Source organism: Bos grunniens, chromosome 5 (genome assembly GCF_055505025.1).
Source record: "Bos grunniens cultivar Pamir isolate PY7600 chromosome 5, Bosgru_T2T1.0, whole genome shotgun sequence".
Classification (NCBI taxonomy): Eukaryota; Metazoa; Chordata; class Mammalia; order Artiodactyla; family Bovidae; genus Bos; species Bos grunniens.
The window spans coordinates 108,767,693-108,795,073 of NC_141169.1; the positions used below are offsets into that span (position 1 = coordinate 108,767,693).

General features: G+C 49.0%; 1 protein-coding gene and 1 long non-coding RNA gene across 7 annotated transcripts in view; one reads left to right on the forward strand and one right to left on the reverse strand.

Moving 5' to 3' along the window:
• Nucleotides 1-27,381, reverse strand: part of NINJ2 (ninjurin 2) — a 72,438-nt gene that overhangs the window by 6,075 nt on the left and 38,982 nt on the right. The gene's annotated exons all lie outside the window — the stretch shown is intronic.
• Nucleotides 2,820-27,381, forward strand: part of LOC147372983 (uncharacterized) — a 39,366-nt gene continuing 14,804 nt past the window's right edge. Inside the window, exons 1-4 of one of the 5 annotated variants that reach the window (XR_015164428.1) lie at nt 2,820-4,477; nt 5,456-5,656; nt 19,157-19,305; nt 23,920-25,887. This is a non-coding gene — a long non-coding RNA (uncharacterized LOC147372983). The other 4 variants (XR_015164429.1, XR_015164430.1, XR_015164431.1 and 1 more) reach the window with 4 other exon arrangements.

The following is a 27,381-nucleotide window of genomic DNA, read 5'->3' on the forward strand; positions in this document are numbered from 1 at the left end:
TGGTTGGTCGGTCAGTCGCTCAATCGTGTCTGACTCTTTGCGACCCTGTGGACTGTAGCCTGCCAGGCTCCTTTGTCCCTGGGATTCTCCAGACTGGAACACTGGAGTAGATTGCCATTTCCTTCTTCAGGGTATCTTCCCGACCCAGGGATCAAACCTGTGATTACTGTAGTTGACAAGAATGGAGGCTCTCCGAGAGCCTGGGTAACCTGTTCAAGGTTTGGCAACACAGATTTTATGCCAGTTCTCTATTTGCCAGAGCCTGTAATTGTGACTCCTACACTTCAGCCTCCCAGAAGATAGACTCCCAGCCTCCAAGGAGTTTAGGATCTAAAGATAGACTCATGTGGCTGCAGATGAAAGAAGACCGAATGTACACTTGCTCAGGGGAGGAATAACACCCCTCCTGGGGCGACACTTGCCTTGGGCTCCTCTGGTCACAGCAGGCTGTGCCTTGAGCCCCTGCAGAAAGGGCCCAACACCCATAATCAAAAGGCTAGAGTTCACACTGCTAAGAGGTGACCCAGGAGGGGTTGGAGAGAATAGGGTTGACAGAGAAAGTTTCATCTGGATGTTTTGGGTTTTGACCCGTCTGAGTGTTTGAACTATCATAAAACAACAACAACAAAAATTAAAACACAGTATGCAAGACTTCTCTGGTGGTACAGTGGATAAGAATCTGCGTGCCAACGCAAGGGACAAGGGTTCCATCCCAGATCTGGAAGATTCCACCTGCTTTGGAGCAACTGAAGCCCGTGGGCCACAACTCTTGAAGCCTGAGTGCCTAGAGCCTGTGCTCCGCAACAAGAGAAGCCACCGCAATGAGAAGCCCACGCACCGCAACAGAGTAGCCCCCTGCTCAATGCAACTGGAGACCTAGCACAACCAAAAGTAAATACAGTATTTTTAGAAAAGGAAGTATGGACCCCAGGAGGCCAATGATTAATATAAAGCAGAATTTATGATTCTGTCTCACCTGGGACCCAGCTTCTCCGTGTGTAAAATGAGAATAATAGACCCTGGTTCGGAGAAGGCGATGGCACCCCACTCCAGTACTCTTGCCTGGAAAATCCCATGGACGGAGGAGCCTGGTAGGCTGCAGTCCATGGGTTCTCGAAGAGTCAGACACGACTGAGCGAATTCACTTTCACTTTTCACTTTCATGCATTGGAGAAGGCAATGGCAACCCACTCCAGTGTTCTTGCCTGGAGAATCCCAGGGACTGGAGAGCCTGGTGGGCTGCCGTGTACGGGGTCGCACAGAGTCGGACACGACTGAAGCGACTTAGCAGTAGCAGCAGCAGCAGGCCCTGGTTAGCTCAGAGGGCTGTTGAAAAGATCAATGAGATAATGTGGGTGAATGTGCTTTGAAGACTGAAGCCTTAGAGCAAGGAGGAGATGAGAGGGAAGTCCCTCCCACACAGGCCCACACTCCCACCTGTGGGCGGAGAGGCATCTGAGTGGAGGATTCTGACATGGCCTGGCCCCGCCCACACTTCAAAATTCCCCTTTGTCATCTCAGCAGCCCCTCACACCCATCTTTGAAATGGTTCCGCACCCAAGGTGGGCTTCCCAGGTGGCCCCAGGGGTAAAGAACCCACCTGCCAATGCAGGAGATGTAAGAGACGTGGGTTCGATCCCTGGGTGGGGAAGATCCCTTGGTGGAGGGCATGGCAACCCACTCCAGTATCCTTGCTAAAGCCCATGGACAGAGGAGCCTGGCGGGCTACAGCCCATGAGGCCGCTAGGGTCGCCAAGAGTCAGAACACTAAACACTCATACACACCCATCCCAGCCCATCTCATTGGAAACCTTTCTCTTCACCTGCCGGGGAGCCTCTTTCAGGGAGGGAGATTCTCAGACAAGCCCACCTACCCTGGGTTCCCTGCTGTGCAGACCCGATTCCCCCACGCCCACCCCCTGCCTGGCTGGCTCCCACCTCCCTCTCCAGCCTGTGCCGAGACTCACCCTCCCTCCTGGGCCACACCACATGACTCACCGTTCCTGAACACACCCCACCCTTCCGCCAGCTCTACTCCCTCCAGGGCTGAAGGCCTTTCTTCCCCGTGGCCCCCCACTCCCAGGTCAGCCCTCCCTTCTTAGACCCTCCTCTCCAGGAGGCCCCTCCAGTGCCTGCTTTCCTAGGGGGAATGCATCTTCCGTGTTCCTGGGTCCCCTTGGTGGCTTGCCCACATTAAAGGCACAGTAAATGATGACAGCATTGAATTTTTTTATATGAAGGGTTTACTTCAAGGAGTTTTTCCAGAAAAGGCTAAAAAAGAAGGGATCTCTGAGGGTGGGGTTGCAGACCCAAGAACTGCTGGGTGAGGGGTGTGGTGCTTGGACAGTGAATATCAAACTGAAACCCCTGGCCCAGGGGTAGCCCTTTCTCCCGGCCTCAGGGAACCAGTGACTCAGGCTGGCCGCTGCCACTGGTCTTCAGGCCAAAGCCCGCAAAGGCCCAGAGCCCCGAGGCCTGTGTCTGGGGCCGGCACTCAGCCTGCCGCCTTGCTGTGCCAAGCGCAATGGGTCTCGCCCTTAAAAGTCAACAGTCTCTAATCCACCGCGGGTGGGGTGTCCGCGGGCTGTTCCCGTAATAACACCCAACTGGTCCAGGAGTCTCCTCTCAGGCCGGGGGCGCAGCCTTGCGAGGCGCCAGCCACCCCCCCAGATGCCCGCGGGCCTTGCCGCCCGCACTCCGGACTCGGCTCGGAGACCGTCCCGGGAGGGTGTGCAGCGCCTCCTCGTCCGCCAGGGGGCGGCAGCGCACCGCGCGGCTGGGCCGGAGCGCCGCTGATCCCGCTGAAGTGAGGTGACTTTCTCTCTGACAAAAGGGGGTTAGAGGGACTTCCTAACACTTCAGTGGGTACGGCTCGGAGTTCCCAATGCAGGGGGCCCGGGTTCGATCCTTGGCCGTGGGGCTAGATCTCACGTGCTGCAACTCAGACCCAATGCAGCCAAATTACTCCCCCACTCTCCAAACCCCAACCCCCACCAGGGTTCTGTGTGGATTTGCCACACAGAAACTGCCAAAGAAATGGAGCAGGAGTTCTTTCCGAATAAACACATTGCTCTGGGGCTTTGAGACCCACCCGGCACTTTGCTCCCGGCTTTGGGGTTCTTGGCAGCATTCCCCAAGCCCTCCTGACCCACCTCTGCTCATGGTAACCCCACCCCATCCTTCCAGGACCAACACGCTGGCCAGAATTTAAACAATGATAACTGAATACTGAGATACCATATACCAGGCTGACCCCCATGAAGTGGGTTTTTCTCTTTTTTTTAGCCACACCAAGCGACTTGCAGGCTTTTAGTTCCCTGACCAGGGATTGGATTTGGGCCCTTGGCAATGATTACAGCCCAGATTACACTGGGCTGCCAGGGAATTCTTGTGAAGTGGGTATTAACAGTCCCGTTTTACACGTGAAGATATTGAGACTCAGTGATTAGCTGTCCAAAGTCACCAGATAATAAGGGACAGTCCTAGCGCCAGAACCCTACACCTGAATTCTCTTTTCTGTTACACAACCGTGGTTCTCAAATTGTGGTCCCTGAAGCAGCAGCACCTGGGCACTTGTTGGAAACGCAGATTCTCAGACACCACCCTAGACCTTCTGAGTCAGAGACGCAGGCTGGAACCCAGCCATCTGTGTTTTCACAAGCCTCCAGGGGATTCCGACGCGGCTAAAGTGTGAGTGCCATCCATTGACTCCGCGCTACCACACTGAAGCTGGCGCTTCACATGCCTGCCACCGTCTAAGCTCTGTGCTAGACCCTTCCTTCCATCGGCTGTCCCTGAATTCTTTTAACAAGACCCATTTTTTCAGACGAGATGGGTGAGGCTCAGAGCAGTTCAGTACTTTTGCCCTGGGATCACCCAGCTGTTGATCTTAAGAGCTGGGATTTGAACCCAGACAGGCTCTGGAGCCTGTGTCCTCAACCCCTACAGTCTTTGCATGCATGCTCAGTCGCTCAGTCCTGACTGTGTGCGACTGTGTGGACTGTAGTCTGCCAGGCCCTCTGTCCATGGAATTTTCCAGGCAAGGATACTGGAGTGGGTTGTCATGCCCTCCTCCAGGGGATCTTCAGGATTTAGGGTTTGAACCCACATCGCTTGCGTCTCCTGCATTGGCAGACAGGTTCTTTACCATTGAGCCACCTGGGAAGCCCATTATAGTCTTTAGCCCCTGGAAACCCCTCAGAGGTGTGCCCTAGTCTGAAGGATGCAGAGGGAATCTTTCCAGCTCTTCTCACTGAACAGGGTGTAAATCCAACCCTGCGTTTGACTCCAGCTGGCAGCACAGACCACCAACCCCAGTCCCCAGGGCCAGGTGCTGCCCACCCTGTTTATAAGGCCTGACCTGTTCACCCTCAGACTGTCTTCATGTCTTCACTCAAACATTTACAGAGCCCTTCTTGGTTTTGCAGAACCTTAGATTTTGCGGTGGACCTGAGTCCAGATGGGAGGCAACACACAGGTAAATGGAAACGACTCTCAGAACAACTAATCGTTAAGCAAATGGGTTCATCAGTACCATTTTGTAGACTCCATATATGTGCACTAATACACAGTACTTGTTTTTCTCTTTCGGACTTACTTCACCTAGAGTGATAGGAAGGGGATGAAGGCTCAGGAGGGAGGGGAGATATAATTACATACGTATATATATATGTGTGTGCTCAGTCCTCAGTTGTGTCTGACTCTCTGCGACCCCATGGACTGTAGCGCACCAGGCTCCTCTGTCCATGGGATTCTCCAGGCGAGAACCCTGGAGTGGGTTGCCATTTCCTTCTCCAGGGGATCTTCCCAACCCAGGGATCAAACCCACGTCTTTTGTGTCTCCTGCATTGGCAGGTGGATTCTTTACCACTACGACCACCTGGGAAGCCATATAAATATATATATAATTATGGCTAATTCACGTTGTACAGCAGAAACCAACACAATATTGTAAATCTGCTATCCTCCAATTTTAAAAAGTCATAAAGCAAAATATCAACATTCCACACGACGGTGCACATTAATTTTGTACCTTCCCACTGGATGATACGTTTGCAGAAGGTGAGAATTATTTCCTTGGAACCTCAGGCAGTCAGAAGCCGCGAGGGCTGTGCCGACAGTCCCTGGCTGCCATCCAGGGGAGCAGACCTCATTGGGAGATCATATCTGACACGGAGATGGGAAAAGGGAAGGTGGTGAATTTCCCACCCCACCCAGCCATAAGCAGAGCCTGCCAAGATCCAACATGTCCTCAGCTCCCTGGCATGTCCAGAGGTCCCTGCCTCTCCCGTATACCCCTGCTCCCCGTGTCCCCTAACATGACAAGGTTTAGCAGAGAATCAAGCGCCTAAAGAGGGAAGCAGAAAGGGAGATAGCAGGGCCTTTTAGTCCCACTCCAGTAGATAAGCTTCACGGGAACAAGGACTTATCTGTCTTGCTCTCTGCTGTGTCCCAGAAATCGGCGCCTAGCCCGGCACACTGGATGAGAGAATGATGGCTCTGTCACCCCTGTGTTCATTCAGAAGGGGCTGAGGCGGCAGGACCGCCGAGCAGCGCTCCCTGGACCTCCCACATGGAGCTGTCTGCGGGGACAGGAGGTGGTGTCCCATGGGTGTGCCCACTCCTGATGCGGCCCTGGTGTGACTTCACAACCTCTGTAAGTGTGTGTGTGTCCACTGTCACTGGGGTGGGCCGTGCCTGGTGCCGGGCAGGAGACGCTATTGTTCTCACTGCTGTTGCCCAGCTGCCACTCTAAGCAGGTGAGACCCAGAGGGTAGGCAGTGGGTGCCCATGGATCAAAGCCAGGTGCACACGACCCTCAAGGTTAGCCAGCCCTGGGACTTCTCTGGTGGTCCAGCCGTTAAGACTCTTTGCTTCCACCGCAGGGAGCAAGGGTTCCATCAGTGGTCAGGGAAACTAAGATCCCTTAGAGGCTGCACAGTGTGACCAAAAGTTAAAAAAAAAATATTAGCCAGCTCTGAGTCATATGCCCCCTTGCGCGCAGAGCCTAACTGCCAGGCCTGTTGCTGCCCCAGCCCCAGGAGTCACCCGCTCTCCCTCCAGGCCCAGCAGAGCTGTCTTCCCTCCTTAGGATCACAGCTCCCGGCCCCAGCTCCTGCAGCCTGAGCAGAGGCTCTGGTGTCATGGGCCGGGGTCTGAAAAAGATGAAGGTCAGGGGACAGGCGGTTCTGCACTTGGAGCCTGGGGTGCCATCTCTTCCCCTGGTGACCTCAGGCAGCTCACAAGACCTCTGCTTCCCAGCCTCCTCTTTGGCAAAAGGAGAGGATGCCAGCCCTCCAGCTCCTTTGTTGTGAGGAGCTAGTGTGTGGTTAAAAGGGTGAGCCGCTGCTGAACTCGGCCAAACCATCGGCTAAAGGGCTGTGGAAGCCCCAGGCCCATCCTCACCCAAACCCCCGGGCTCCTTGGGAATGACCCATCGGGGTTGCTGCCCACACGGGACAGCCCAAGCTCCAGAATGCTCCACATGTACAGCCTCTCTTTCCATAACTCCATTTCTCCAGCTCTTATCACATTCCAGGCCCTCTTCTAAGCATGTTTATCTGTTATCTCAATTCCTTCTCATAGACCTTAAGAGGGGACATGCAGATTTAGAGAAATTAAGCAACTTGCCTGAGGTCACACAGCTAGAGACAGGGGAGTCGAGATTTGAACCCTGGTCTGTCTGGAAAAAGTGGAAGCAGTGACAGATTTTATTTTCTTGGGCTCCCAAATCACTGCAGTTGGTGACTGCAGCCATTAAATTAAAAGATGCTTGCTTCTTGGAAGGAAAGCTATGACAAACCTACACAGCATATTAAAAAGCCGAGACATCGTTTTGCTGACAAAGGTCTGTATAGTCAAAGCTATGGTTTTTCCAGTAGTCATGTAGGGGTGTGAGAGTTGGACCCTAAGGAAGCCTGAGCGCTGAAGAACTCTGGTGCTGAAGAAGACTCTTGAGAGTCCTTTGGACAGCAAGGAGATCAAACCAGTCAATCCTAGAGGAAATCAACCCTGAATATTCATTGGAAGGACTGATGCTGAAGCTGAAGCTCCAGTACTTTGGCCACCTGATGCAAAGAGCTGACTCATTGGAAAAGACCCTGATGCTGGGAAAGATTGAGGGCAGGAGGAGAAGAGGGTTACAGGGGATGAGATGGTTGGATAGCATTGCTGACTCAATGGACATGAGTTTGAGCAAATTCTGGGAGACCACGGAGCATAGAGAAGCCTGGCGGGCTGCAGACCATGGGGTCGCAAAGATTCGGACACGACTTAGCGACTGATCAACAATAACAACTGTCTGATGCCAGAGTTCCTGCTGTTAACGTTGTTTATTTATTTTTACGTAGACTCTGGCTGCCGATGAGGAAACCATGCCTTTTTTTTTTTTTTTTTTTAAATATTTATTGGCTGCCTTGGGTCTCAGCTGCGACTTGCAGGCTCTTTAGTTGTGACGCTCAAGCTGAGTCGCTCCACAGTATGTGGGATCTTGTTTCCCTGCCCAGGGATTGAACCTGCGTTGGGAAGTTCTGTAAGCCTCTGGTCAGCTCTTATTCTTTTACCACCTTCGCGGAAGGCCAGTGCGTGTGTGTGCTCAGCTGCTTCAGTCCTGTCCAACTCTGTGGCCCCGTGGACTGCAGTGGAAGGCCAGTGCCCTGAGTAAATCTTGCCTCTAGTGCCCAGCTGAGTATCTGGCCAGCAGGTGCTGAGGAAGGGAGGGAGAGTGGGAGGAAGGAGGGAGGAAAGGTGGGCAGGCGACTGGTCCTGCCCTGAACCACTAGCCCGGACCCAGGCTGCCAGCCCCTTTCCACGGCCCAGGGTGATGCACAGGCAGTGAGGCGGTTGCTGGGTCACTGCTGTGCCCTCGCTGTTTCTAAAAATACAAAGAGACGAGCCCTCCAAGGCCACCAAACAGATCTCCAGCTGCCCTGTGGGGTCAGTTCCTGCCACCGGGCACCTGCTCCTTCTGGATCCTACCTGACAGCTGACCCCATATCCCTGGAGCTATTTACTGCCGGACAAAGTCCAGTTGTGCGGAGGTAGCAGCTCTGAGCAGCCTGTGCTGAGCTGTGGGACACCCGGGTGGTTTCGGGGTCTTTTCCCCAAAGCCTGGTCAGAGCAAACCCTTCTTCGCTGGGGCTCCGAGTCCAGGGCCATCAGTCCCTCCTGCTCCTTTGGAGTCTGAACAGCAGCTGGGTTCAAAGATAAGGACACTGGCCTCAGAGTCAGGACACCGGAGTCAGGCTCCTGCCTTGCCCCCAGCATCTGCGGGACCAGCGACCTCTGTTAGCCTCCTACGCAACTGGGAGTACTAAGATGACAAAGCAGTGGCAGTGTCATCCTGTTCTGAAAGGTGTATTTCATGTGTGGAAATGAATCTCATGAGATTTGGACTGAAATGTTAACAGCGTCATCGCTGGATGCTCAGATGGAGGTATCCTTATTCTTTGGGCTCTATCTGTATTTCCAAGTTCTTCCTCAAGGAACACACGCAGCAAAAGAAAAAAATGCTAGAACAACCACCCCACAGTTGATATTTAAGTGTTTGTCTTGACTTACAGGACAGTTGGGGCTTCCCTGGTGGCTCAGTTGGTAAAGAAACACCTGCAGTGCAGGAAATGTGGGTTTGATCCCTGGGTCGGGAAGATCCCCTGGAGAAAGAAATGGCAACCCACTCCAGTATTGCCTGGAGAATCCCATGGACAGAGGAGCCTGGCAGGCTACAGTCCATGGGGTCACAAGAGTTGGACACAACTTAGGGACTAAACCACCAAAGGACAGTTTGAGGAGCAAGTTAATGAAAGCAGGTTGCAAGCTTTAAAGGGCTTTCCAAGTGTTGGGGGTTCTTATTTTAATATTTATTTTTATTTATTTATTTGGCTGTGTTGGGTCTTAGTTGCAGCACTCGGGATCTTTGACCTTCATTGTGGCATGCGGGATCTAGTTCCCTGACCAGGGATTGAACCCGGGCCCCTGGCACTAGGAGCGTGGAGTTTTAGCCACTGGCTGGACACTGGGGAAGCTCCAGTGTCGGGGGTTCTTAACACTCCTTCTGGCAGGGCCTTTAGGAACTGGGACCCAGGTATGGGGAGGGAGTAAGTTTTCCAACTCCGCACAAGGAAACCCCATAAATCAGCTCTGCTGCCCTAGGGTTACCATTCCTCACCAGGTCAGAAGGGGAGAGAATGACGGTCCGATCTGTGTGATGCCCTGGTTGAGGGTGGGCATGGCCATGTAGTGCGGTGCCCCAGCCTGCTCAGTGCGTGAGTCAGCAACACTGATTGAGCGCCGACTGTGTGCTGTGCCCTGTGCCCTGTCCTGAGAAGATAGCTCTGTTTGCTTTCCTCAGTCAACAAGTGTATCGAGCATCTCTCTGTTTTGAGGAAGTCAGAGTACAGGGGGCGTGGCCTGGAGGTGGGGAGCCTGGGCCGGGTTACAGAGAGGGGTGGGCGCTGTGGGAGAGAGGAACGAAGCAGGAAAGCAGAGGACCACCCCTCTGGGGAGCCTGGAGGAGCTCTTGTGGACTTGAAGGCCATCTCGGCTGGATCGTGAAGGATGAGAAGAGTCCTCCAGAATGTCCTTCGTCTGGGGGTCACAGAGCCCTGCCTTGGGAAACGGCTTCCTGGGGGAGAGGCTAGTGGACTGTCTAAGTGATGTTCATGGAACCCCGAGGGATCCCTGGTACAAAATGTATTAAGAATTTCAAGATGGTAATGGCCTTCAGCCAAGCACAGGGCCTTTCTCAGTGCTGGCCCTTCTGAGCAGTACCTTGAAGCCAGCCCGGCCTGCTCGCCTGCATGCATGCTAAGTAGCTTCAGTCATGTCCAGCTCTTTGCGACCCTATGGACTGTAGCCCACCAGGCTCCTCTGTCCATGGGATTTTCCAGGCAAGAACACTGGAGTGGGCTGCCATGCCCAGCCTGCTCGCAAGTGCAAGGAAAAGGCTGAGGGATTTCTGTCACTGGGAGGACCACCAGCCTTGGGAAGCTAGGCGACTCTTCACAGCATCTCGGGTTAAGGTTGGGCTCCAGAGGCGAGCTAACCCAACCAGATCTGGTTCTGTGCTTAACCCTTCCTGTTGGTGGCTAGGGATGTGCTCTCTTCTCTAATGGTGCCCGCAAGGCTGGAGGCCCCAGGCTCCCTTCCCAAGCACCCAGACCAGGGAGCAGCCAAGAACACAAACACACGTTTGTGGCCTCACGTTAAGGCCTCAAAAGATGCACTCTTCTTTCTGCCAACAGGGCATCTGTTTCAGCCCTATGCCCCACCCTCTCGTCTTTCTAATGAGGAAACTGGGGACCAAAGAGGCCAGGAGAACCGTTTGGGTCACCCGACTCGCCAACACTGAAACCAGAACTCAGGTTTTACAAATGCCCCCTAAGCGCCCTTCCCCTAAAGGAGCCCTCTTCATTGGATTGTGGGGGCCGGGGGTGGGGGCTGCCCTTGGCAGTGGTCTTCAGGCCTCCAGACCCTCCAGGGCTGAAGAAACCACTGCTGCCCACCGGAGGACGCTGCTCACGGGGCTCTAGTGGTATGGAGAGGAGTTGAGATCTGGGTGGAAGAGGCTCATGACCTTTCACCTTTAGGCTCATGCCTTTTCACCCTTAATTTGGGCAGACAGTAGAATAGACAGGGAAGGAGAGAGCCCTGTGCCAAAGGTAGTCCTGCTGCTAAAACCTGTTGGGGGCGGAGCCTGGGCCCTTCCTGTGGGGGAAGGAGCTCTGTCCTGTTAAAGGTGCCAGAGGAGAGTCCTAATGTGGGTCAACAGCAAGACCGGGAGAACCAGGAGTGGAAACTCAGGACACAGGAGGGGGTGTACACGTGGGGGGTCTGGGTCCCTGTGGACCCAGTGGGGGTCCCTGCCCTCACTTCAGGAAGCAGGCCTGAGCCCTAGGGAAAGCAGCCAGGCTGAACCGATACACGGCCCCCAGGCAGAAACAACTCCAGTCACCAATTAGCAGCAGAAAGTGCCCAAGGGCATCAAATATTTACCTTGTACAGGGTAGAATGTTTGCACATATGTGATCGAATAGAATTTGCACAGCTGCCTCAGGACACAAGCTGAGGCTGTGTTGTAAGGATGAGCAATGAACGCAGAGGAATCAAGTCACTTCCTAGAGACCATCTGACTAGTTTAGTCCTGGCACTGGGAGAGAAGCTGGGTTTGCTGCCTTGGTCCAGCTCCCTGCCCTGGCCTCTGGCTGGTCTCCACCTCTCTACCTCTATCCAGCGCTGCGCCCTGGGGCCTGTGGGCAGAGGTGGCAGGAGGTGCTGGCAAGTGTTTGTGGAATCAGGATGGCACTTTCTGTCCCTACGTTGAGAATGTCCTCTGTACCCCGACTCGCCACCACCCACTGAACCTCTTCCCAGCAAGGATGTTGGCCCCCACTCCCTGGTAGGCCTTTGATGATACCTTCGGTCTGCTGACTGGTCTGTTTTCTCATTGGAACGTGAACTCCTTCAGGGTCAACAACTTATGGACAAACAAAGCTGTTTACAGTAAGTTCCTGACATAGGAACTAGTCCCATTCCAAGAGCGGGTTCGAGTCCACGGCCATACCACCCTGAACACACCCGATCTCCTCCAAGAGCGTATTTGTTAAGTTCAAAAAAGTGAGCCTAGATATCCATCTAACACAGTCGGCTGTCCTGTAACAGGTTTATAATACTTCTCGCACAAAGACTGCATAAAAAACAAACACAAAAATAAACACTTTTGATCTTACAGGACAGTACGTTGAAAAGTACGCCAGACACGTGAACTAACTTGTGTGACTGGACGTGTGAATGCACGTTCGCATGTTTGAAAGTTCACAGCTTGAAGGTTCGTGTGTAGGGGACTCACTGTAGTTTATGAAGTGAGGTGACCTGCCTAGGCCCCATGGCTTCAGACAGGAAACAACAGCTACTTGTCATCCATTTCCCAAAGGGCCACGCGTTCTTCCTTCCCTGGGCCTTGCACACGGTAGACACAGGCAGGCCTCCCCTTTAAAAACATCTTGAATTAACTTAGAAGAAGCACTGTGAGGGAGGGCTGGAGAGGGGCCGTACGGCAATGGACTCCCCACAGTTCAGTTCAGTTCAGTTTGCTCAGTCGTGTCCAACTCTTTACGACCCCATGGATGGCAGCACGCCAGGCTTCCCTGTCCATCACCAACTCCACGTCAAACTCACGTCCATCGAGTCAGTGATGCCATCCAGCCATCTCATCCTCTGTCGTCCCCTTCCTTTCTTGCCTTCAATCTTTCCCAGCATCAGGGTCTTTTCAAATGAGTCAGCTCTTCTCATCAGGTGGCCAAAGTATTGGAGTTTCAGCTTCAACATCAGTCCTTCCCAGGACTGATCTCCTTCAGAATGGACTGGTTGGATCTCCTTGCAGTCCAAAGGACTCTCAAGAGTCTTCTCCAACACCACAGTTCAGAAACATCAATTCTTTGGTGCTCAGATTTCTTTATAGTCCAACTCTCACATCCATACATGACTACCGGAAAAACCACAGCTTTGACTAGACGGACCTTTGTCGGCAAAGTAATATCTCTGCTTTTTAATATGCTGTCTAGGGCTTCCCTGGTGGCTCAGTGGGTAGAGTCTGCCTACAGTGTGGGAAAGCCGTCTTCAATCCCTGGCTTGGGAAGATCCCCTGGAGAAGGAAATGGCAACCCACTCCAGTATTCTTGCCTGGAGAATTCCATGGACAGAGGAGCCTGGTGGCCTACAGTCCATGGGGTCACAAAGAGTCGTACACAACTGAGTGACTAACACTTTTCACTTTCAGGTTGGTCATAGCTTTTCTTCGAAGGAGCAAGCGTCTTTTAATTTCATGGCTGCAGTCACCATCTGCAGTGATTTTGGAGCCCAAGAAAATAAAGCCTGTCGCCGTTTCCTTTGTTTCCCCATCTATTTGCCTTGAAGTGATGGGATTGGATGCCATGATCTTCGTTTTCTGAATGTTGAGCTTTGAGCCAACGTTTTTACTGTCCCACAGACTCTTTTAAATGACAAGCCCACTGGATATTTTTCTAATCTCAGACTGAGGAAAACCTTTGTATACATAATGTGAAATCCAGAAGTCATAACAGATCAGTGAATGTGATCGTGTAAAAAGTAAGCCTATTTGAATACAAATAATTGAAATAACAGGGTTTCCCTGGTGGCTCAACTGGTAAAGAACCCGCCTGCAGGGAGACAGGGATCCGACCCCTGGGTTGGGAAGATCTCCTGGAGGAGAGAACGGCTACCCACTCCAGGATTCTTGCCTGGAGAATCCCTTGGACAGAATCCCATGGAGAGCCCTGGTGGGCTACAGTCCACAGGATCTCAAAAGAGTCAGACACGGCTGAGCGACTAAGTGCGCACGTGATCATAGTAACATCAGCATATACCCTCACAGCAGATTTTCATGCCAAGCCCTGTGCCGGACCCTTTCTCTACGTTAACTCATTTCATTCTCATAAAAACCCGTGAATCTGAGGTTCAGTAACTGAACCCGTGGTCACTGAGCTGGTATATTAGACAAACCAGGATTACCAAGCAGTCTGCCTTCAGAGAGGCAGCGGTGGGCTCAGCCCAGGACTGAAGGGTCCTCGGAGGTGGTCTGAAGGTGGGAGGTGAGGCTGGTGGGTTGGGGGTGGGGCAGATGGGGCAGGGCCCGTAAGGAACTTAGACTTTATCCTGAGAGCCCTGGGGAGCGGTGAGAAGGTTTTCCTCGGCAGAGTGACATCCTTACAGTTTAGCAGGGTATCCACAGGCAGTACCACTTCCAAGCAGGTGGTGAATAGTGCACCACGATCCGGGTTGTGGGGGTCGTGTGGTGGTCCTGGCGCTCTGGCTCCTGTCTGGATGTCAGGGTCATGGGAGTGCCTCTCCTTCCCACGGCTTCTGTGAACCCACAGTGGGGCCAGCTTTAGGTCCTGCAGGCTGAAGGGCCCCCAGCCCTCAGCGAGGTCCCAGTGGACTGCGTCTAGATTTCACAACTCCCTGCAGCTTCACCCCTCACCTCCTGCCTGCTGACAGCAATCTGCCGGAGCAGAAATAGCCCCAGCACATTCACAGCGCTTGCCCCATACATGTCGCACACGTCGGCCAGCCAGGGTGCTGAGCCTCCTGATGCGAGGCCCCTGCTCTCTTCCAGCCCAGGACCAAAGGCTGGCTGGTCTACTGCCTTTGCCAGAGTCTTGGGCATTTCTGATTGCAGAAGTCTCTGGAAGGGCAGCGCTATTGGAGCTCCAAGGAGCTGGTCCTAAACAGAGGCCTCCTGGCTGAGCCCCGAGCCCCTAGGGGAGTGGTGTCTGCGGCGGGCGGACATCACTGAGGGAGCTGTCAGGCGTCACCAGGCTGACTTCTCTCCCTGGGTCCCTCCTCCTGTCTTGTCTTATCGTGCAGCTGGGCTGGGGGCACTGCCAGGCTTCGTGGGAGCTGCCTCTGAAGGCCAGGCGCAGGGGGCGGGGTCTGGGCCTCAATGTAACAAGAGAGCTTTCAGAGCAAACCAGCTAACCGCAGGTGTGGTCTGTGACATAAGCTGTCAGTTTTAGGCAGAGAGAGCCCTCCTCCATTCTCAGCTCTGCTCATCCCTCCAACTGTCTAAAATTTAGGTCAGGCTGTAGGAAAATGCTTATCTTGTTTGCATTCTTGTTGCATTCTTGCAAGAATCTATGAAGTGAAGTGAAAGTTGCTTAGTCGTGTCTGACTCTATTGCAACCCCATGGACTGTAGCCTACCATGCTCCTCTGTTCATGGGATTTCCCAGGCAAGAATACTGGAGTGGGTTGCCCTTTCCTACTCCAGGGGGTCTTCCCGACCCAGGGACCAAACCTGTGTCTCCTGCATTGGCAGGCGGATTCTTTACCACTGAGCCACCAAGGAAGCCCTGCAAAAATCTGTAGAGGATAAAAATGTGGACTTTGAACTGAGTGGTGTCCAAGCCTGGCTTTCCTGCTCGCCGGCTTGGTGACCGTGGACAAGCTGAGTTCCCTGATGGAGACAAATGATGGTCCTCACCTCACTGGGCTATGTGCTGATGAAAAGGGAAGATACATGTAAAACGATTGCAGTGCCCTTGGAATAACACTGGAGACAATAATACCAATGATGAGCGTTATCATTGTTGGAGGGAGTCAGGGTTGAGCTTTCTGTGCTTTTCCCACCATTTCCAGAAGCTCTGCTTTGTCAATTTGTTAATCTTTTCAGTTTATTTTGGTAATCTTTGTTCTTCCTCTCTCCTTTGAATCTTCTACTTGATTCCTTCAAGCATGTTAGTATTTCTAAGTCTCTAGAATTCAGTGTGTGCTTTACACTTAGAGCACATCTCAATGGGATGTTTTTATGCAAATGGCTGAAGTTGGGCCTTGGTCTCAAAAAATTAACTCAAAATAGGATCTAGACTTACATTAAAGAGCTGAAGCTATAAAACACTTAGAAGAAAATATAGAAGTAAATCTTTGTGACCTTGGGTTAGACAGTGTTTATTTAGATATGACACCAATAACATAAATCATAACAGAAAAATTAATTGGACTTTGTTGAAATTAAAAACTTTCGAGAATTCCCTGGTAGTCCAGGAGTTAGGACTCTGCGATTCCACTGCAGGGGGGAATGGGTTTGATCCCTGGTCAGGGAACTTAGATTCCATTTGCCTTGCTGCATGGCCTAAGTAAATAAATAGACAAACCATTAAAAAGTTAAAAAAAAAACAAACAAACTTGTGTTTCAAATGACACCATCAAGGAAATGAAAAGAGAATAGAATGGGAGAAAATATTTATAAACCGTATATCTGACAAAGGGCTAATATCCATAAAAAAACTCTTCTAACCCAATAGATAAGACAAAAAACCCAATTGAACATGGCCATTTTCTTGAAAAGCTGCACAAACAGTTGATAAGCACTTGATGCTGACATAGTCATCATTAGTTTTCATTGCAAATCAATGAGACACCATGTCACACCCACTAGAATGACTGCAATAAAAGAGATTGAGATACCAGCTGTTGATGAGGAAGTGCAGAAACTGGAACTCACATTGCTGGCAGGGATGTGAAATGATGGGACCACTTGGGCTGCTTGGCAGTTCTTCAAAAAGCTAAACACAGTTACCATATGTGCTCAGCTGCTCAGTGGTGTCTGGGTCTTTGCGGCCCCATGGACTACATGTAGCCCACCAGGCTCCTCTGTCCTTGGAATTTCCCAGGCAAGAACAATACAGGAGATACAAGAGACATGGGTTTGATCCCTGGGGCAGGAAGATCCCCTGGAGAGTTACCATTCTCTCTCTCTCTCTTTAGTTGCTAAATTGCATCCGACTCTTGCAACCCCATGGACTGTAGCCTGCCAGGCTCCTCTGTCCATGGGATTCTCCAGGCAACAATACTGGAGTGAGTTGCCATTTCCTTCTCCAGTAGATCTTCCTGACCCAGGAATTGAACCCAGGTCTCCTGCATTTCAGGCAGATTCTTTACCAGCTGAGCTATGAGGGAAGTGAGTTACCATATAACCCAGCAATTCCACTCCTAGATAAACACCCAAGAGAAGTGAAAACATTTATCCATTTGAAAGCTTGTACATGGAGAAACCACGCACCTGTCCACCAGCCAAAGCAACTTGATATAAAATCCTATTGTTCATTGGGCAAAATAGTAAGGCATGATTGCTAAGAACACTTAGAAAAAAAAAGACTTAAGAGGGAAGACTTGCCCTACAAAATAACATCTATTAAATAAACAGATTAGTCAACTTTGAAACAGGTCTTAGCATAAACAAGAACCAAATTAATGTTAAGGAAGTATCACAAACTTACCACAGGAAAAGAGATACACTATTAATCAAATAAATTTCAAATAGCTCAAATTGCTAAAGATAAAAAAAGAATAAAACCAAAAGACAAGGGCTTCCCTGATGGCTCAGTGGTAAAGAATCCGCCTGCCAATGCAGGAGTCATGGGTTCGATCCCTGATCTGGGAAGATCCCACATGCCTCAGAGCAACCAAGCCCGTGCACCACAACCATCGAGCCTGTGCTCTAGAGTCCGGGAACTGCAACTATTGAACCTGTACCCTTCAACAAGAGAAGCGGCTGCAGTGAGAAGGCCACGCGCCCCAACAGAAGAGTAGCTCCTGCTTGCCACAACTAGAGAAAAGCCCATGTAGCTATGAAGACTCAGCACAGCCAAAAATAATTACAATTATTAGACAAACAAGCCAACCCAGAAGACATGATAGTGACTCTGTAAGGGGAAAGATTTTCCAAACATTAAACCAAGTGGCAGAAATCACCACGAAGAAGACTAATAGATATCAAGATGTTAAAACTTCCGCCACATGAAACACTTCTTAAAAGGCAAATGTTACAGATTTATATTCTGAGCAAAGAAACATACTTAACAGCCTTTTAAGTATATTTATGATCCCAGTTTTCTAAAATAAAATGGTTTACATACACAGGTAAAAAGTGGACAGCTGAACTCTAAAATGTTAGCGGTTGGAGGCTGTGAGCTTGCTGGTACTGGTACTTGCTGGTACTGGCTGTGAGCTTGCTGGTACTTCTACCACCTGTGTGACCTCGGGCAGGGCAGTTAACCTCTGTGCCCGATTTTCTCGCAGGTGAAACAAAAGTAACAATAGCACCTTCCTGGTAGGGTTATTGAGAGGACTAAACGGGTTAATGCACGTCAAGACATAAAAGCGGCACCTGGCAAGTGGTAAGTGCTCAGTGACTCTAGAATTATGTTCTCTTACACACGGGCTGCTTTTCGGTTGACCAGGATACTAAAGGGTGTCCTGAGAACTTGGTAACACGTGAGAATATTGACACTGACAGACTCAGAAGTTAACAAGGAATGAACAAGGTCAGGCACATCAAGGAACGGCAGTGCATATTATATTACAGAAAGCCAAGGAGATGTTTTATACTTGTGATAAGTTGAAATTGTCTGCAAAATATGGCCAAGTGGAATTCCCACTTCCTGCCATTGGCCAAGAAGATGTCATGGGGGAGGTAGGATCTTAGAAGACAAAGAAGGGGGTTTCTTAGTTGGAATTGTGCCTGTGTGTGCGCTCAGTAACTCAACCATGTCTGACTCTTTGAGACCTCATAGACTGTGTGGACTGACAGATTCCTCTGTCCGTGGGATTCTCCAGGCAAGAATACTGGAGTGGGTTGCCGTTTCCTCCTCCAGGGGACCTTCCCGACCCAGGGATCGACCCTACGTCTCTTGCGTCTCCTGCATTGGCAGACAGATTCATTACCACTGTGCCACCAGGAGTAGTTAGCACTGGGAAGCCGCATAGGAGCCTGTAGCTTAGGATGTGGAGGGAACCCTGGAAGGCGAGGATGGGCTGGGGTGTGGCTGATCTGCCAGGCCACCGGGCTGTTACAGGCCAGAGGGCGCCAAGGCCTTTGCCTGGCTGCCCCTCTAGTGTAATGACCCTTCCAGCATGAGGGACCTCTTCTGATCACCAATCGGGTTTTCTTTGTGACTCTGGGCTCTTCTGTGTAGGTGTGAGGTCCCCTCTGGAGACAAATTAATCTCTCATATTAAAAAAAAAAAATCTCTCATATATAAACATATTTCACAAGCATCTGCAGATAAGTTTTCTGCATAGAAACAAGCGTGTTGATGGATGGGGGGTGGGCGGGTGGAGGTAGGGAGCTTGGTGCACAGAATCTTGGCACTGATGCTGTGTGTGAGCCTGGAGCTGTGAACGCCGTGTGCGTGTGGTTACGTGCAGACTACTTTCCAGTGACCTGATTCTGGTGTGCCCAAGGAGGACTGCAGACTTGACTGCATCTCAAGGGCTTTCGCTCACTCCCCACCACCCCAGGGCAGCAGGGGGCGGGTGCCAGAGCCTGTGTTTACCGGGGGATGTCTCCTCTGCTCTGTCCTGCTGCCCCTTCCTGGCCTGGGCTGTGCGGGGCATGTGAACGGTGCAGCCCTGGCCACAGGCCACCTTCAAAGAAGGAGCTCACTCATGACTCAGCCTGGGCTTCTGAGAAATGAGGAAAAAGGCGGGGAGATGTTTAAAACCTGGCTATCCATTGAGTCCACCCACTTGATGTCATGTGTGTGTGTGCACGCGCGCATGTGTGTATGTGTGTGTGCTCAGTCGTGTCTGATTCTCTGTGACTTCATGGACTGTAACCCACCAGGCTCCTCTGTCCATAGGATTCTCCAGGCAAGAATACTGAAGTGAGTTGCCATTTCCTTCTCCAAAGGATCTTCCCATCTTAGGAATTGAACCCACGTCTCCTGCGTCTCCTGCATTGCAGATGGATTCTTTACCACTGCACCGCCTGGGAAGCCCACCATATGAGGTACTCCTAATATACACCACATGATTAACAGCACTATCTCTGGATGGTAGAATTCAGGGAAAGCGTAAATCCTTTTTAACACATATTTCTGCATTTAAGAAAAATTTTGGATGAGAACATATTTCTCTTATAAGTAGAAAAAGAGATAATATTAAACAGATAAAACACAAACATAAAAAATATTTCCTCCCCAGTTCATTCGTGAGTGGGTCTCAAAAACTTGAGGGTCGTTGTTCCATTTTAGGAATTCATCCTGGGAAAATAATCAGAAATGTGTGCAAGGATTTAGCTTTAAGAGTGTTCATGACGGTACTATCTATAATAGTGAAAACTGGACGTAGCTAATAGTATTGGATTGGTTAAGTCATTACACTCTAATCGTACTGTGGGATAATAGCATTTTAAATGCTAATTATTTAAAATGCTTTTATGTAAGATTTATTTTTAATATAGGTTTAAAAAATATTTGTTTATTTATTTTTGGCTCTGCTGGGTCTTCCTTGCTGCGCGTGGGCTCTCCCTGGCTGCGGCGAGCGGGGGCTACTCTTCGTTGTGGTGCCCAGGCTTCTCGCTGGCTTCTCTTGTTGCAGAGCACAGGCTCTAAGGGGCACACGCTTCTGTAGTTGCAGCACACGGGCTCCAGGGTGTGGGCTTCAGTGGTCGTGGTACAGGGGCTGAGTCCTGGTGGCTCACAGCTTTAGTTGCTCTGAGGCATGTGAAATCTTCCTGGACCAGGGATCGAACCTGTGTCCCCTGCCTTGGCAGGCGGATTCCTATCCACTGTACCTCCAGGGAGATCCCTGAAGTTTATGATGACATGGTTAGTGTTCAAATAATTTCATTAGAATACAAAGTAAGATGTTAAAGATGCATAATTTATCATGTTGTGCACACAGAGCAAATAATGGGACAGTCTACATGAAAGTGTTAACTGAGTGTTTCTGAGTGGTCAGATTATAGATTATTTTGATTTTGTGTTGTTTTTCTGAAAGTTTCAAAGATTCTATAAAAGGATGTATTACTTTGTAGTCATATTGTAAAATAAGCATTTTAAGATTAAAAACAAAACCCCCAAACACTCCAGTCTCAAAGTGCTGAGACTAACAGACTCCCAGAAATGTAGGGGATCACAGCCCCTGAGAACAGGGTAGGGGTCATAGCACAGCACAAGCTGTCATTCCTGAGAACCGAGGCTGCACCAGGCTTTATTTACATCATGTCTCTGACCCTTGAACCTGCTGCCAGGCAGGACCTGCCTCCACAGAGCTGGGTGCTGGGAGCCCTGGGTACTGCCAGGGTGGGGAAGCATGGTAGCTCTCTATTCCCCTCCTCTCGTCCCCCATGTCCTGGTTTCTGAGTGGGTAGGGAGGCGCCCAGTAGCAATTTGGCACTGGGCTTCAACTTTACAGCCTCCGGAGTCTTGGCTGCCACCAGGCCTCAAAGCCCCAGGTCTGAAATTCTCAGTGAATCTCAGGAGGTACTTTGAAGGGGGTCCTCTGGGAGACATACAGACAAGGTGACCAAAGCTCTGCTGGAAATGGAGTTGAAGCTGTAAGAAAATAAGGTGAAGCGGAGAAAAGGTTTGAAATTAGATGGATGGGCAGGGTGGGGAGGGGCAGCTGGCAGAATTATTGTAAACATTGTCCCATTTCTGTTAGTCTCCTTCTAATACTTATATAATTTGAAAACCTCAACCTTGAATTCTCAAAGGGAAAAAAAGCATGTAGATATTTCTCTGAACCTCTCGATAGTTAAGAAACACCACCAGGCCCTCTGGCAGAGAGACCGCTGTCCTTTGAAAGCTGTGTCCACACTGACCTGAAGGCTTGTTTATTTAGCCTTTTCTTCTCTGCAATTTGCTCATCATTGCCTTTGTGGTATCTGGCAGAGCAGCCAGTGCACAGTGATCGCTTGATAAATATTTGTTGAATAAATGAATGAACTGAGTGTGTATCCTCATTCAGAATGCATTCCCATGCTGGCAAGTAGGCAGGTGCTTTTTGTATTAGTTGCTATTCACAAAAAGAGATATCTTCCTTAAAAATAAAAGAAACCATTTTCTGCATAATAAGATAGAAAAGTCAGGCACAGTTTATTGATTTGTCTGACTCTGTAAACACCATTTTTAGATACATCCCCTAATGAACCTAATAGCAATCCTGTAAATTACCATTAGGCTAAGAACAAACGTGACTGCAGATATGATCCCTAACAGGGTGGTAACTGAGAAACCCTTGCGTAAGACATGCTGGAGATGCCTACAGTCAAGGCCGATGGTGCTGGAGACCCGCAGTTAGACGTGGTAGCCTGACTCCATTATAACTGCTTTATTGACAAGCCATATAATTCACCTGCTTAGAGTGTGCAGTTACAGTAGCTCTTAGTATATCCACAGAGTTGTGCCCCCATCGCCACAGTCAATTCTAGAACATTTTTATCACCCCCAAAAGACAGCCCATGCCCATTTCCTCCCACCCACAAGGCTCCAGCCTAAGCAACCAGTAATCTACTTTTGTGTCTGTATAGATTTCCCTATTCTGGACATTTTATATAAATGGAATCATACAAAAGTGATCCATTGTGACTTTCTCTTAATATGTTTTCAAAATTCATGTTGAGGCATGTATCAATGCTTCATTTCTTTTTCACTGTTGAGCAATAGTACGCAATATGGCCACATTTTATTTGTCTGTTCTTCAGATAATGAACATTTGAGTTGTCTACACGTTTTAGCTGTTGTGAATGACATTGCTTTACACTCATTCACTGTGTGGATGTGTAGACCTAGGAGTAGAATTTCTGGGTTGTATGGTCTGTGTTTAACATTCTGAGGAGCTGCCAGACTGTTTTCCAAAGTGGCTGGTTTGGAAAGTGTTTCACATTCTCACCAGTAGTATGTGTGGTTCCAGTTTCTCCACATCCTTAACGACTGTTATTATGTCTTTCTGATAATAGCCTCCCTGTGAGTCCTGGAGAAGGAAATGGCAACCCACTCCAGTATTCTTGCCTGGAGAATCCCAATGGACAGAGGAGCATGGCGGGCTACAGTCCCTGGGGTTGCAAAGAGTCAGACCTGACTGAGCGACTGACACTTCACAGTGAATATGAAGTAGTATTTCATTATGGTTTCAGTTTGTTTTTCCCTAATGGCTAATGCTGTTGAGCATTTTTTGGTGTGCTTGTTGTGTATCTTGTTTGAGGGAAAAAAAAGGTCTATTTAGATCTTTTGCCCATTTAAATATTGAGTTATTTGTCTTTTTATTATAGGTTATAAAAGTTTTTAAAAAAATATTCTGCATACCAGTTTCTCATCAAGTATATGATCTGCAAATATTTTCTTGCACTGTGTCAGTTCTTTTTTCACTTTCTTTTTAAAATTCTGATTTAATTAATTAATTTATTTTTAAATTATTTGTTTATATTTGTGGCTGTGCTGGGTCTTCGTTGCTGCGCTTGGGCTTTTCTGTGGTTGTGGCAAGCAGGGGTTACTCTCTCGTTGCAGTGCGCGGGCTTCTCATCGTGGCGGCTTCTCTCGTTGTGGTGCATGGGTTCTAGGTACGTGAGCTTCCGTAGTTGCAGACCCTGGCCTCTAGAGTGCAGGCTCAGCAGTTGTGGCACGCAGACTGGTTGCCCTGCATATATGGAATCCTCTCAGTCCAAGATTTGCTCTTATAGTTTTTCTAAGAGTTTTCAAATTTTAGCTCTTACACTTAGGTCTATGATGCGTTTTGAGTTAGTTTTTGTGTATGGTGTGAGGTAGGGGTTCAACTTCATTCTTTTGCATGTGGGTATCTAGTCATTCCAGCAACACTTACTGAAAAGAGTATTCCCCACACCGCCGCCCCAAACCCCCTGCCACTGAACAGTGGTCCTGGCACCACTGTTGAAGACCCATTGATCAAAGAGCTGAGGGCTTATTTCTGAACTCTCAATTCTATTCCACTGACCCATATGTCTATCTGTAGGCCACTATCACACATGACTACTCAATTACTGTAGCTTTGTTGTACGTTTTGAAGTTGGCAGATATGAGTTCTCCAAACTTGTTCCATTTTTTCAAGATCATTTTGGCTAGCCTGGGCCCTTTGAAATTCCATATGAATTTTAGAATCAACTCTGCCAAGAAATTGGGTGAGACATTGATAGGGGTCCCTTAAATCTGTAAACCAATGTGGGGAGCATTGCACTCTTAGCAGCAGTAAAGGTATTTTTAAATGCTTAAACTACAAGGAGAAAGAGACTGGGAGCAGAAACAAGAAAAAGGAGGCGTACACAATTCAGTCGAGCAGTAGAAGCTGTGTCCTGGTGCCTTCAGAAAGGACCCAATAAAGGGACAGAGCCATCCAGGAAGGCACTAAATTTGGAAACACAGGGTACCAAGGCAAGTGGTAGTGATATGCAGTGCTGAGGTGGGGGATGGGCCGCAGGTCTGTTTACAGAGCAGTTCAGCCGAGATGGGAATACCAGACCACCTGACCTGCCTCTTGAGAAATCTGTATGCAGGTCAGGGAGCAACAGTTAGAACTGGACATGGAACAACAGACTGGTTCCAAATAGGAAAAGGAGTGTGTCAAGGCTGTATATTGTCACCCTGCTTATTTAACTTATATGCAGAGTACATCATGCGAAACACTGGGCTGGAGGAAGCACAAGCTGGAATCAAGATTGCCGGGAGAAATATCAATAACCTCAGATATGCAGATGACACCACCCTTATGGCAGAAAGTGAGGAAGAACTAAAGAGCCTCTTGATGAAAATGAAAGAAGAGAGTGAAAAAGTTGGCTTAAAGTTCAACATTCAAAAAACTAAGATCATGGTATCTGGTCCCATCACTTCATGGCAAATAGATGGGGAAACTGTGGAAACAGTGGCTGACTTTATTTTTTTGGGCTCCAAAATCACTGCAGATGGTGACTGCAGCCATGAAATTAAAAGACGCTTACTCCTTGGAAGGAAAGTTATGACCAACCTAGACAGCATATTAAAAAGCAGAGACATTACTTTGCCAACAAAGGTCTGTCTAGTCAAGGCTATGGTTTTTCCAGTAGTCGTGTATGGATGTGAGAGTTGGACTATAAAGAAAGCTGAGCACCGAAGAATTGATGCTTTTGAACTGTGGTGTTGGAGAAGACTCTTGAGAGTCCCTTGGACTGCAAGGAGATCCAACCAGTCCATCCTAAAGGAGATCAGTCCTGGGTGTTCATTGGAAGGACTGATGTTGAAGCTGAAACTCCAATACTTTGGCCACCTGATGCAAAGAACCGACTCATTGGAAAAGCCCCTGATGCTGGGAAAGATTGAAGGCAGGAGGAGAAGGGGACAACAGAGGATGAGATGGTTGGATGGCATCACTGACTCAATGGACATGAGTTTGGGTAAACTCTGGGAGTTGGTGATGGACAGGGAGGCCTGGTGTGCTGCAATTCATGGGGTCGCTAAGAGTCGGACATGACTGAGTGACTGAACTGAACTAAACTGACTGAACCCTCCAGATTTCCTCCCCCTTCCCTTCTCAGCTGGGGGGCAGCTCCTTCCCCAGGTAAGAGATTTGTTCTTTTCCAGGGCAGCGCTCTTAGAGTGTGGTTGTGAACTGGTTTAGGTCCACAGACTTTGTTACTAGCCCCAGTAAGGTACAGATGTACAAAAAAAATAAAGAGTGTTTAGAATTTTTAGCGAAATTTGAAGTTGCCTCCACATTCAGGTGCCTGCGCAGTGGCCTCATCTTGCTGAACAGGATACAGGCTGGTCTGGATGATTGACCTCCTACCATGAGTCACATGTAGTGGTGGATCACGTGTACCATCATGTACTGTAGGACCACTGTCGGTGCTGCCAGATTGGAAGATTATCCATCAGTGCCCAGCACAGATTGGTTGAGAAGCATGTTCTAGAGGCTGACAGGTCAGTGGTGTGTAGTTGGGAGAGGGTTGAAGTACCTGGTTGAATGTCTGTGTTCTTAACAGTGGGCTATTCAGCCTTCCTTCCACCCTCGTTTGAGAAAACTATCAGCTAGGTGTATACCCTCCGCCAGCATCTGTCCCCAGGCAGGAATCCAGAAAATTCTCATCAGAAAATACTTGATGACCCAGAGAGAAGATTCTTAAACAGTGACATTTAGAAGTTCCCTCTATTGGTGGCTCAGACGTTAAAGCATCTGCCTACAGTGCGAGAGACCCGGGTTCAATCCCTGGGTTGGGAAGGTCTCCTAGAGAAGGAAATGGCAACCCACTCCAGTATTCTTGCCTGGAGAATCCCATGGATGGAGCAACCTAGTAGGCTACAGTCCATGGGGTCGCAAAGAGTTGGACACGACTGAGCGACTTCACTTTCACTTTCTTTTCTGTTTACCTACAGTGAAGTTCTTCAATGGACGAGCCATACTCAGCACATGAAGCTAAAACTCTAAAAACTTTTGTTTTTTGAATAGTCTTTCTGCTAATACAACTCAGAATTCAAAGGTTAAGAAAGGTACAATGAAGAGGGCTTCTCTACGTCACCACATAGTTCCCCTTCCAGTAAACTGTTTAGTGCTGCATTCATCCTTTAACATAAAGTTACATGAAAGAGACCATGATAGAGAAATCAGAAACTCAGAGAAAAGAATTAAGAATATAAAAATTTTAAAAGTTCAAAAAAGGAAAGCAATATCTCTGGAGACAGAAGAGAAGCATTACATCAATGAAATAAGAACAGTATCCTATTAAAAGAAGTAATAGTCCAGAAACAAAAAAAAAAAAAGAGAGAGAGTGAACTCTTAGGAATTAAAAATATGAAATATAAGTATTTAAAACTCAACTTGAGAAAACGAGAAACGAGGTTTATGAAATCTCACAGAAAGTAAAACAAAGTGAGAGGGAAAATTAGATACAGAAAATAAGTTTAAAGGATCTGGTTAAAAGATGCAGCATCCTAGTAACAGGAGCTTCTGAAAGACTGAACAAAGAGAAGAGAAGGAAAGAAATAACCAAATACACAATTAATGACTTTCTTTTTTTTTTAAGAGCAAAAGAATGTAAATTTCCAGGTCAGAAGGACTCCTTAAGTGCCCAGGATAATGAAACAAGAGAGACCCATCCCAGGATACATCCCTGTGAACCTTGAGAGCACAAGAGGCCAGAGAAGAATCTGAACACTTTGAGACCAGACGAATAAAGGACAGAGAAGTGAAGTGGTCTGGGTCATCTCAGCAGCCACTCTGGAAGCTAAATTTCTATACTCAGGCAGACTGTCAATCAAGTGCATAGACATTTTCAGTTATGTTAGTAGCAAAAGTTTTACTTCCTTTGCTCACCCTCTTAGGATGTCCCTGGAAGGTATGCATGATCAAAACAAATAGTAGATCAAGGACGAAGATGTGGAATCCACAGTGGGGAGAGCTACTTGGCACTAACCAGAGCAGAGGGGAAAGAGGGAAGGGATAGAGGAAGAATGAAGCCAGGAAGTGGGTGCACGGAGAAAGCAGAGTCTGGAGGCCGGGAGAGGGGCTTCCACGGTGGTCCAGTGGTAAGATTCCACACTTCCACTGCAGTGGGCACGGGTTCGATCCCTGGTCAGGAAACTAAGATCCTGCATGCAATGCAGTGTGTACCCCCACCCCAACACCAAAAAAAAAAAAAAGAGGCTGGGAGAGTCCTCCCCAGCTTCTCGTCTTCCCAAGGCTCAGTGTTCATCCATAGCTGGCCTTATGAGACACTTGACCTCTTTGTATCGAGTTCCTCTTCCTGCTTAACCAGTTCACGCAAGATTTTAGTCTCTTGCAACCAAAATGTTCCTCTTGATACCTCTGCTCCTCAGAGTTGGAACCAGCACCATCAGCATCACCCAGGAGCCTGCTAGAGATGCAGGCTTACAACCCTCCCCGAGACCCACTCAACAGGATCTGCATTTTAACAAGATTCCCAGATGACAGCACGGTCCTAGTAGATTGACCTTGCAAGGTTGGGCGGATTAAAGATAGTATGTAAAATACCTAACCCCATAATGGGTCCTCTGTGAGGTGTTCTGTAGGTGGTGATGGTGAGGATGTTGGCGGGGCTGAGAACACTTGGGATGACAATCTAGGGAAGCATTCCTAG